The 12,156-nt window shown below is 42.6% G+C and overlaps 1 protein-coding gene across 1 annotated transcript in view; it reads left to right on the top strand.

The window, feature by feature from the left end:
- LOC310691186 (C-type lectin BpLec-like) overlaps positions 1-12,156 on the top strand; it is a 136,657-nt gene that overhangs the window by 18,765 nt on the left and 105,736 nt on the right. The gene's annotated exons all lie outside the window — the stretch shown is intronic.

The following is a 12,156-nucleotide window of genomic DNA, read 5'->3' as shown; positions in this document are numbered from 1 at the left end:
ACCTGCTGGCATCGTGCGTTCCCCTTTGGCCCTCTGGCAGCGGTCACACCCTCTTACATATTCACGTACATCCTGCCACTGGTAGATTGTAAGGAATTAGTGTTACATACCAAGTTGCCAGACTTAAACTTCTGTGCACTAATGGCACCTCCAGGTTGACAGCATTTCACACGAGGAATTCAAGCACATAACAGGAAGTGTAGGTTTGCATAATTAATCCACTTAAATAAATAAATGAACAAATCTAGGAGCATGTTCTTGCCCCCTCATCCAGGATGAATGCAGGGTGAGTGGTCAATTAAAAGGTCATCTGGAGAAACCCTAAGATGGTCTTCGAAGAAACCCATTTTTTTAAATGTAGAACTTTTAGTTGGAAGCATTTTTATGTGGAATGTTGAAAAAGCTGCAAAAAGTTACAGAAAGGGAGTATTACATTTAAATAGAGGCAAGGAATTTTCAACTTGGGAGATTTGCTTTGCAATGCCTAATTTATTTTAACTTGAGCTCTGGAACCCAAATGACCAGCACTGCATCCGACCTGCTGCATTCCTTTAGCAGCACTGCAGACCACACAGCATACACTGTTATGTCACCCTTGCACTGAAAAGTTGTGGGGGTGCAGTACATACATGATGTTTGGTAAATTCCTTTCTGGTGTCTGTTCTGGCACTGGGAGCCTATTGTGAAACCCCCTAAGAGAAGTTCCTAAGGCAGCACTACGATAATCCCAAGAGCAGCCATGGAAAGAAGTATTGTGACGACATGATGAGAAGACGCGGACTGGACAGACCATGCAAGGAACGGGCTGAGAATCGCTCTCCACCCCTTCACTGTCACCAGCTGCAAGCACAAAGGCGGCTCAACTCGCCCACCTTGTGAATACTCCGATAACAGATAGTCCAGATACATTGTCATTGCCTGTAATGAGAATAATGAGCCTGTGCACTTTGACGAAAGCATCATCGTCACAGCGTAAAATTTCCAACACCCAGATCCAAATATTCAGCTTTTTAACAATTATGCCATCCCTTGCAACTCCACTGAAAACCCCCCTTTGCTGCCATTCTGTCCAGCTCTGCTTTACTGCAATTAAAACAAACAAACAAAGAAAGAAAGAAACAAAGCACCCTTAAACCATAGTGGCAAACAAACCTGCTTTGATTCTGTTAAACCAGCAATGTCTGTCACTATTAAACTGAGGAGAAAGTTGCATAGCATTTGATGTGTGTTTAATTTCATTTTTTTTTTTCTTTTTCTTATTGCATCCAAGGGAGGGAATGTGGAATGCAGTACTGCACTGTCTGAGATTTTCTTTCGTGTTTCTGCCCACATGGGTGGTAGGCTACAACCAAATCAAATCAAGTCTTTATTACGGTCATAGACCAGCATAAGGAGGGAAGGGTACAATCATTTAAAATGAAAAAACATTTTTAAAAAGGAGTTAAAACAGAAAGTATATATAAAAGTCTATCAGAATCCAAAAGAACATAAGAGAGTCTAAAAGAAGGGTTAGGAACAAGAGTCAAAGAGCGTAAAAGGTTAGTATATATAAGACTACAGCTGTCAGTCTATAGAGCACTCTAATACGAGTGTTCATTATATCTAGTTTGTGACACAGGTCGTCATCTGACAAATTTTGAGCGCTGCTGTGCAGAATCTGGCAACGTATGTTGTAGCAGGATTGGTATCTGAAAGTGGCAGGAAGGTATAGAAATGTCCTGTGCCCTGGGTACTTATGCAGTAATCGTAAGATGAGGCTGGTACAAATGTCTCTATAATAAAGATAATGGAGAAGCACATGCTCTGTTGTTTCTATTTGTCCAGATTCACAGGCGCATTGTCTCTCCAGCTAAGCAATCTTCCTGTATCGGCCTTCAAGGATAGCTGAAGGGCCAAGGTAAAGGGCCACTTCAAGTTTAGCTAGACATACCATAGGGGAGGCAGAGTACCTGGATGATTCATTGGCGATAAAAGTTGAGGTCCTGGCTAGATCCAATTAGTGCTCAGTGTCTGCAACACGTTTTATGAGAGCAGGTAGGCTACAACCATTTCCTGCCAGGAATTATACTACACGGTGGCATATGGTTATTCCAAGTGAATCATTGTTGGGGGGGACATGGTGTCTGCTGGGAGATGGATAGGAGGTTTTTTGATGCTCATGACTGCAGCAAAACCAGGTTTCAGCAAGAAAGGTATAGCAGTCAAATATTAGGGTGGGGAGCTGTCACCACTGCCTTTCTCCTTTTTTACATTTCCCCATCCCCCAAATGTCTAGATTTTCTCCTTCCATTTAACCCCCACCCATAGGGTATTCACAATATAGAGCGCATATGGTTCAGCATTAATGTCTGGCAGCTTGGAATGCTTCCCCCAACACTTTCGCAACTCTGGTTCCCCACTCAGTTCTGTCCCAGTGTGCAGAGTTCATGTTTATGGACACAGCCAGTTGTCATCATGTGATCAGGCACCACAGCCCCAGGGCTGCTTCTGAGCACATTCCACAGGATGCCTAATAAATAGTTGTCTTGCCGTTTGTGGCTCTGTGGGTGCTTTGAGGCTGGGAGTAAATATAATGGAGAATGTACACTCCCTTCTTTGGGGGACAAATATACCCCTTGAATGTTTATGGGGATATTCAGACCCACATGGGAATCAAGCTTCCAAGTCGGCTTGGAAGTTTGTTGGAAACAGAGAGAGAGAAATCTTCAGGTGGTATTGTTATCAATAGAACATCAACCCAAAGGTCAGGTGTGTCTCTGCAGGAGGTATCCCCCTGACCATTTTTTGAGACCCCCTTTTGGCACCACCCCCTGACCGTAATTGGCTAATTGTTGAGGCTAGGCGGGAACCTCAAGGTATCCAGCTCAGTTGGGGGGGGGAGCAGCGAAGCCAAGCTACCTTGCCAGGAGACTCATAGTCCTGGGGGAGGCTGCACGTGACCACGCAAAAGCCACCCCCCAGTTAATGTGGGGAGTAGTCATTGTGCCTTCCTGGACCCCCTTCTAAGAAGCCATTTCAGTTCATTTATTGAATTTATATACCACCATATACCCAGAGGTTTCAGGGTGGTTCACAAAAAAGATCACAATATATAAAATCAAAATAAAAACAATACTGCAATAACACCCCCACCCACCCCCAAAAGAGCCATATTTTAAAGGGTAATAACTTTGCTTGTTCTGAGACCTGAGGACCTTAGCAAAACAAATACTTCACCCTGTAATTTTTATAATTATTGATCAGCATCACTACTTTTAAATGTCCCATGGCAAATCAGATGCCAGGCACAATATAAGCCACAGAAACAGCCCTTTCCAAATGTGATGTTCCTGTGTTATAGTCTATATATGCACCTGTTCTATCAACTTACATAAATTCAGTTAGGGAGGTAGATTTCAGGCAGGTACATGCCTCCATCTATCCAAGTTTCCTTATAACTTCAGCCAAGACTGAAATGCTGTTAGTGACTATAGGTAAACATGATGGCTTCCAGTTCAGCCCAAGAATGGTTAGTGTACCACCTGCTTTTCCTGCTGTTGCTGATGCATTGTTCTTCTACCAAGCATTTGAGCTCTTGCAGATTGAGAGACACAATTCAAACCAATTCATATGGTCCTCCAGCAGCCATGATCATCGGTGAATTTATATCCGTTACGCTAGCAAACTTCAGAATGCAGAAATTTATGGAGAACCCACAAATCTCTTCATTATCTGCTCAGTAAGTAGTTATTTATTTACAGGGAATTTTCTGTTGGGTCCACAGATTACTCATGACTTGATGAAATAAACAACTGCAGTGGCTTCTGTCTTCGGTTCTTCTGTCAGCTTTCACAGGGAACATTCAGATTTTTGTCCCACCACTTGAGTTAGCAGAAATAAACTCGACATCATCAGTCTAAGGCACCATATGTGACCTAATCAAATCCCTCTATACCACAGTGTTAAAAATGTTTTTCATAGTTGCCTTTCAAGTAAGATATTCATTCTTGTGGAAAGAATTAAGAAGTACTTCAATACAAATTTGGACTTGTTTGAAATGCTATTCTACTGTCCCCACCCCAGTTAATTGTGGTGTTTCTACAATTGCTACACTGTATTGCTACACTGAAGTGGAACTACCTACAACTTGATATTCTTTAAGATGATACCAAAAAAATCACCTTTTCATTTTGAGCCTGATAAACTGCAGTTCCCTCCTTTTCCCGCAAAGAGCAAAGCCCAGCAGTAGGGACACATTAACTTGAAAACAAGTTCCGTAATTGTGTTCAGTGGGTACAGGGCCTGAATCCTGTTGAAATACATGGGGATTCCAAAGTGCTTAAGTGTGGCTACTAGATTGCCCCGGCTTTTTGCCCATATGAGCCCCATCCACAACCCAGCTGAAGTTTTCAAACTACTTCAACCCACAGATGTTGCAACCCATCCCTGTGCCAAAATTTTCTTGCAAGTAAGCCTTGTTCAGTTCCATGGGCTTCGCTCCACACTCCAAACATGCTTCAGCTTTTAGCCTGACGGGGCAAATCTATGCATACCTATTCAAAGTAATCACCACTGAGCTTAGTGGTGCTTACTCCCAGGTAAGTGGCTGCAGCCATATTGCAGCTTAAATCAGATTTGTGTGAAAGGCAGTTCCACAGAGCCCAATGGGATGCTTCCTCTCAAATATTTGGGATCAAGGAGATGGAATGTTCTTGTCCTGTAGGCTGAAACATCCAAGTTAAATACATGCATGAATCAAAATGAAAACTTCAACACAGTTGTTTCTTTTCTGCCATGTTTGCAGTCATTCTTTGTCTCATTGCAGAGTCCTCCCAAAAAACTACCAGCATGTTCTTGCTTTCATCTTTGCTATGCAAGAGATAAACAAGAATGCCAAATTCTTATCCAACATCACACTGGGATCAACATTTTATGAAAATGCTTTTAATCCTTCGCAAACTTGTTGGAACACTCTTGCTCTTCTTTTTATGGGACAACGAAATCCCCCCAATTACCACTGTAATGGGGAAGATAAATTAATTGCCGTCGTTGGAGGGCTCACCTCCCAAAACTCCCTTCAGATGGCCAATATATTAAACACCTACAAGATTCCACAGGTATGTGTTAGACACATAGATACAACCACAAGGGCAGACATACACAGAAAACCCCCCAAAAGCATCCAGGTTAGCTTTCAATCCCATTAGATTATGTTTTCTACACTTGTGTCCTACATTAGACTTGGTATGGGTACTTTCACTGTGTTAAAGCCTCCTAGCAATGTGTTGCCTACACTGCCATCTCAATTACAATTGGGATTTCAGCGGGGGCGGGGGGGCAAATAAACCCATAATACTAATCATTCAATCTCTGGTTCTTCCAAACCTGGCCATGCCACAAATCATGTAATCATAGGAGCATCCAGCTTCCTGCTTAGAAACTTCTCCTAGTTTGAGACTTACTAATGCCAGGGGTGTATACTTACAAAAGTAAGAGCAGGTGGTTAACCACAACAATAGAGAAGTATTCTTTCTTTGAACAAATAGATGGTCTATCTTAAAAATAGAATGCCTTTCCCTTTAGTTCAGCTATGGCTCCTTGGATCCAGGGCTGAGTGACCAAAGGCGCTTCCCTTCCTTCTTCCAAATGGTCCCCAATGAAGAAGCTCAGTGTGATGGCATTGTCTGGCTGCTCAGGAAGTTTGGGTGGAACTGGATTGACCTCCTTGTTTCAGATAATGACAGTGGAGAAACCTTCCTTCGTACTCTCAGACCAAGGCTTTCCCAGAAAAATCTCTGCATTTCTTGGACATTGGTGATCCCACTAGTGACAAATTTTTTACCTAATGAGCTACTTCAACAAAAATTGAGACCAATCATGTTTGTTCTCAAACAGCAGCAAATGAATGTGATTCTTGTCTATGGAGACAGTCAGTCTCTAGAGGCTTTGAGACTGGTTTTAGTCTCCCTTGAGGTTTTCTCTATGTACCCTCTGGAGAGGGTGTGGATTACAACAGCTCAATGGGATTTCACTGCAGTGCTGGCTGGAGGCAACTTTCCTTCAAAATCCTTCAATGGCACTTTGTCATTTACACTCCATTCAAATCCAGTTCCTGGGTTTCAGGACTTTCTACAGACCATAAATCCATGGCAACCAAATCTGTATTTCATCCAGCAGTTCTGGGCCAATGCATTCCTCTGTTCATTCCCAGATCACAATCTAATTCACACAAATCAGAAACACTGCACTGGGAGGGAGAAGCTGGAGAAACTCACTGGACCCGTGTTTGAAATGGAAATGTCCAGCCAGAGCTACACCATCTACAATGCCGTCCATGCAGTAGCTCATGCTCTCCATAGCATGTATTCCTCAAGAGCCAAACAGAAAGTACTGGGTGAGAAACGGAGACAGCAAAAAGTTCAGCCCTGGCAGGTACTGTCAACTACTCTCCTCAGTGTTAGAAGCACAGGAGTTATTATTAGTGGTTCATATGTTTCACAGCTGAGCCTTGGCGTGGAGGAGAGGCCTTGGGGATTTTCCCTGGTGAGCTCTATCATTGGGAGGGACTTGACCTCAGTGAAAGGCCACATGCTTTGGAAGCTACACATTCAAAGCTCTTGAAATTAATCCATCCCAGGATTCTCCTACTTGGGACTGTGCAAGGACCAGGAGTGTCCTCTGTTATAAGAACTGGGTTGAAACCTTGGATGTATGCCGGATAGAACTGTGGCAATTCAGAGTAGACAGTTCTCGGCTACAGAGAACAATGGTGTAATTCAGCACAAGGCAGTTTCAGGTGTTAATGGAGGAGGTTTTTGAATTACCCAGAATCCATGGCAAGTCGAAAAGCATACCAATACTCTTAGTATTGGAACTGGAAAGGCTTACAGCTCAATGGCAGAACATTTCATTCAGAAGGTCCCATGTTCAACCCCCAGCATCTCAAGATCATGATGGGAAAGACTCTGAAACCCTAGAGAGCCAATAGCAACCAGTGTAGAAATGACTGGGCTATATAGAGCAATGATTTCACTCACTGTCTGGCAGCTTTCAGCTTCCTAGAACATAGTGATGAATGGTAGTAAAAAGCCAAAGGTCCAACTGGGAAATCAAAAAGAGAGAGTGTATTAGCCTCAAAGGTCTGTGTCTTTCTTTCTCCTGCAATCTAGCTCCACTCCTTCCTGAAAAACATCCACTTCAACAACAGTGCTGGGGAAGAAATCTCTTTGGATGAGAAGGGGCAGCAGGCAGGTGGCTATGATCTCCTCAACTTGGTCACATTTCCCAATGAGTCCTTCCAGAAAGTCCGAGTGGGGAGGGTGGACGCTCAGGCCCCCCCAGGAAAAGAGTTCACAGTGGATGGAAGTGCCATCGCATGGAATCCCAAGTTCAAGAAGGTGGGTGTGACCATTTTTTTGTTTTAATTATCATCCATCATCATCTTTAATGAGAAGATCAGGGGATCCAGGAAAACACAGAGGGCTACAAAGGAGAAGTGTGGGGAGGAAAGCTCTAGTACTCCGTGATCAAATACTATCTTTGTTACTTTGTTCAAATGTGTTGATCCAGAGCTAGTTTGAAGCTAATTGGGAGCTTAGGGTTAAGAACAAGGTCTTTCTGAGTGAGGAATTGGCAAGTGTTTAAAGCTCTTGAAAAGGGATTGTTGTGTTCCAAAATGTGTTGTTGGCAACAATATTTGTTTCAGACTCTGTCCCACCATGTGGAGCCAGGTAGAAAGAAAATCATCTACCACCTGAAGTGTGTGGTCACTAATGTTGATGGATGGAGTGCCGGTGATATCCTGTCCCAGGAGGCTGGTCTCCATCAGGCTGTTGGTGAGGCCAAACTCCATGCAGGCTTGGCCATAATTTGTGGGATGAAAGCATCCAAAAGGCTAACGAAAGGGCTAGTGCTCAGAAGGCTATAGAATGCTGTGCTGTCATATGCCTGAAGAAATTGATGGATTGATGGATGGAAGGAATGAATGAATGAATGAATGAGTTTATACACTGCTATATAACTGGAGGTCTCAGGGCAGTTCAGAGTAAAATCAACATATAAAACCACAAAATACATAATACATACATAAAACATAATGAAAATAAAAAAAAACCAATGGCCCACCACAAAAAACACACATAAGAGGGAATAGTTATATAAATTTCTACAGCTTTGGCAGTTATGAGCAATCTAAACAGAGCAGCAGGAATGTTATGTTGTGCTGCTGTCAGTCTGTAACAATATTTATCTTAAATAAAAATCTATATAAGATGTATTAGCAATGTAAGTAACACCTATATGCATTGTATAGTTTAATCTGAAAGTTGGTAAGAAAGAGAAGCAACTGGCTCCTTATTTCAGCTCTCCTCTCCCTCCAGGAGAGAATCAGCATTGTGTTATGGGTTATGGAGAAGGTTGGCACTAGCTTCTCTTTACCATTCAGACATGTGCTGTGCTGGCCAAATGGTTAAGTGACAGCACAAAGCATCTTTATTCGGGGGCCTGATGCTTGCCCAGGGAGCAAATGCTTGACAGCCATCCTCTAATTTCAGTCCTGTGACCTTTCTACCACAAAGCGGACATAGACGACAATAAGATTTATGTAGAGAAACAAGCTTATTCCATTCAAAATCCCTTGCTTGTCATTACCATTAGATGCTGCCCATTTCCACCTGTGTTGAAAGCTGCCACCCTGGACAGAGTATGTTTGCCCAGCAGGGAAAGCAAATCTGTTGCTATGACTGTGTTCAGTGCCCTAAAGGGAGGATTTCAGTCCAGAAGGGTAAGTGAAGAAACCCAAGTCAACTGGAATTCCCATCTTCCTCTCCAACACAGACATTCATGTTTCAGTCTTACTGTATCTGCTTTTTTTCTGTCATAGATCCCAAGCACATGTGTTTATATGTTACTGATACATATTGCCCTTTCCTTTCTCCTCCCCTTTGGATAGCCATTCAAGAGTATATTGTGTGAAATAATGTCCACATGGGAGTAACCACCATTGAAATCAGGATGACATACATCTGGGAAGAAATAATTAGGATTGCACTCCATAGATTCCCTTTTTGTCAGCATTGAACCAGCAACCAACAGATTTTCAAGTTCTGTGATTAACAACTAGTGAACAATTTTCTCTATTGTATCCACACAGTTTCAGTCCTTAGGAAAAGTTATTTCTTGTCAAATATAGATCTTCCCAGTGAGCAAATGACAGGCAACCTGGCTGTTTCATCCACTCCCAAACTCAACTACGGAAAGTGTAGAAACACTTGGGCTGCAAGCCTTGAAATGCAAAGACATGGGGTTGGATGGAGAGATAGACATGTTTAAGGTGGAAATACTGAAATCAATCAGTGTACTGCAACCATGACATATAAATATGAATGGATTGATTAGTACAGCTGAGATGCTCATGGAGGAACCATCACTTAGTTGTGAAAGTAGACTTTGGTTCATCAGTTCAGTAATATGTTTTGTGTACTGCATAATAGACGGTATCAATAATATTAATAATTATCGCTTCAAGAAATGCTAAAAGCATGCTTCTCACTTTCAGATGCAGATCACTGTGAGAAATGTCCCGATGATCACTACCCAAATGCCTTTCAGGACCAATGTATTCCCAAAAAAATAAGCTACCTATCCTATGAGGAGCCCTTGGGGGCAATTCTGGCCTCCTTGGCTCTCCTGCTTTCTCTGATCACAGTTGTTGTGATGGGGACCTTTGGTCTGCACTGGAACACTCCCATTGTCAAAGCCAACAACTGGGGCATCACCTGCACCTTGCTCTCTTCTCTGCTTCTCTGCTTTCTCTGCTCCTTCTTATTCATTGGCAGGCCTACAAAGGTGACCTGTGTCTTGAGGCAAACCATCTTTGGCATCATCTTCTCCATTGCTGTTGCTTGTGTGTTAGCCAAAACCCTCACTGTGGTTCTGGCATTCATGGTGACCAAGCCTGGGAACAGCCTGAGGAAATGGCTTGGGAAGAGGCTGGCAGGATCCCTTATCAGCTTCTGTTCTCTCATTCAAGCTGGCATCTGCCTTGGGTGGCTGGCATCCTCTCCCCCATTCCCAGAGTTTGACCTGCACTCCCAGGATGGGCAGATCATAGTGCAGTGCAATGAAGGCTCCGACATCATGTTCCACCTTATTCTCGGCTACATGGGTCTTTTGGCCATTGTGAGCTTCTCTGTGGCTTTCTTTGCCAGGAAGTTGCCTGATACTTACAATGAAGCCAAGTTGATTACCTTCAGCATGCTGGTCTTCTGCAGTGTTTGGCTGTGCTTTGTCCCCACTTATCTGAGCACCAAAGGGAAATACATGGTGGCTGTGGAGATCTTCTCCATCTTGGCCTCTACTGCTGGTTTATTGGGTTGCATCTTCCTCCCTAAAATCTTCATCATTATACTTAGACCTGAGATGAACAGTAGAGAGAGGTTAGTAAGAAAGAAGGATGACCATAGTTGAGAAGGTGAAAGAGATGCCATTAGTCAGGGACCTTAATTTGTGGCAAGGAGATGTTATTTCTTTTGTTTTTATATTCCGTCTTCTATGCCATCCAAGGAGCACATAATTCTCCCTCTCTTGCTATTGTTTTCTTAACAACTCTGTGAAGAAGCTTAGATTGAGAGATGGCATCTGACCCATGGCTGAATGGAGATCTGAACCCTAGTTTCCCAGCGCCTAAAACAACATGCTAATCACTACACATTAGACTGAGGCTATAATACTGTTACTTACAGGGGTCTGCTTCACCAGGGTGTTGTCCAAATGGAATGTTATGTGGAAGCAATTTGCAGCAGGATTGAAAATGGAGTAGCTGCTGAGTGATTGAAAAATAGGACATCAAAATCATATGAGCTCTTGTTAATTCATGCTAGCTTACCATTCTGCTTACCAAAATAAATTAGAAGTTGGTGGGACATGACCTTTATCCCAGGAAGCCCATAATTATACAGTTCCTACATAATAAATGTATCTTTTAAACAAATTTCATTGCTCAAAGTTAGGATATATGTGAGAGAGAACTTTATATTCATCTGGCTCTTTTTCTTTTGTTTCATTCTTTTCTTTTTATCCTTTTCTGTTTTGAATAATTTCTTTTTATTGTATTGTGAAAAGTCTGAATTAAACTTTATACGCAAAAGACGTGTGGTGTGTGTGTGTGTGTTAAGGAAAGAAATCCGCAGTGGACCATACAAACATGCAAAGCATCAAGCGTAATATAAATAATCTGACAGTATACATACATGTTTAAACCAAGACTTCTGGATGCTGTGAGAATATTTTCTCTGTTCCTGTAAAAGAGATATTCAGACCAGCATCCCTACTTACACCCACGCTAGATGCTTTTCAAAACAAACAAATAATACTCCTATCTGTGCCCTGGTGGATGTCTTTTTTCCATAAGCACCCAAGTGCTGTGAGGGGTTGTGTGTGAGGAAACTGCTGTCACCAGAAAAATGCAGCAGCCACAGAGGTTTAGTAGCAGATACCAGGGGCTATCTACACAATACTCTAGTAGTAGGTTCCACCTCTTTCCATAATATTCTAGTGATAGAACAGCCTCTTTCCATATGAACATGAGATCATCTTCTGAGGCCCTCCTTCGTGTTTCACCTCCTCGAGAGGACTGGAGGGTGGCAACATGAGAACAGGCCTTCTCTGCAGTGGCTCCCCGTCTATGGAATGCTCTCCCCAGGGAAGTTTACCTGGCGCATTCATCAAAAACCTTTAAGTGCCAGGCAAAAACATTTGCTTTTAACCAGGCCTTTGGTTGCCCTGATCAACATCCCATACCATACCCTTGGGTATGTGGCTCTTTGGGGGGAGGTACTATTGAGCTATGGCATGCATATATATATATATATATATATATATATATATATATATACACACACACACACATACACACACACATACATACTGTGATCTTTTTATGTGAACCACCCTGAGACCTCTGGGTATTAGGCTGTATATAATTTCAATAAATAATAAATAATTGAGCCAACTAGATGCTAGTAGGGGGAGGGATGATGAGAGCTGAAACCCACCCTTATGCCTGTCTAGATTTTCTCCCAACCATAACAACAACAACAACCCAGCCACTCTGGGCAGCTTAGCTCTATCTAAGTTATTCTCTATCAAAAAACAATCCTGGAAATCCTGGAATTGAAG

The sequence above is a fragment of the Podarcis liolepis genome, assembly GCF_965112155.1.
Source record: "Podarcis liolepis genome assembly, chromosome: 13".
Lineage (NCBI taxonomy): Eukaryota > Metazoa > Chordata > Lepidosauria > Squamata > Lacertidae > Podarcis > Podarcis liolepis.
The sequence above is the reverse complement of the archived record's forward strand: the minus strand, read 5'-3'. Positions and strand labels throughout refer to the sequence as shown.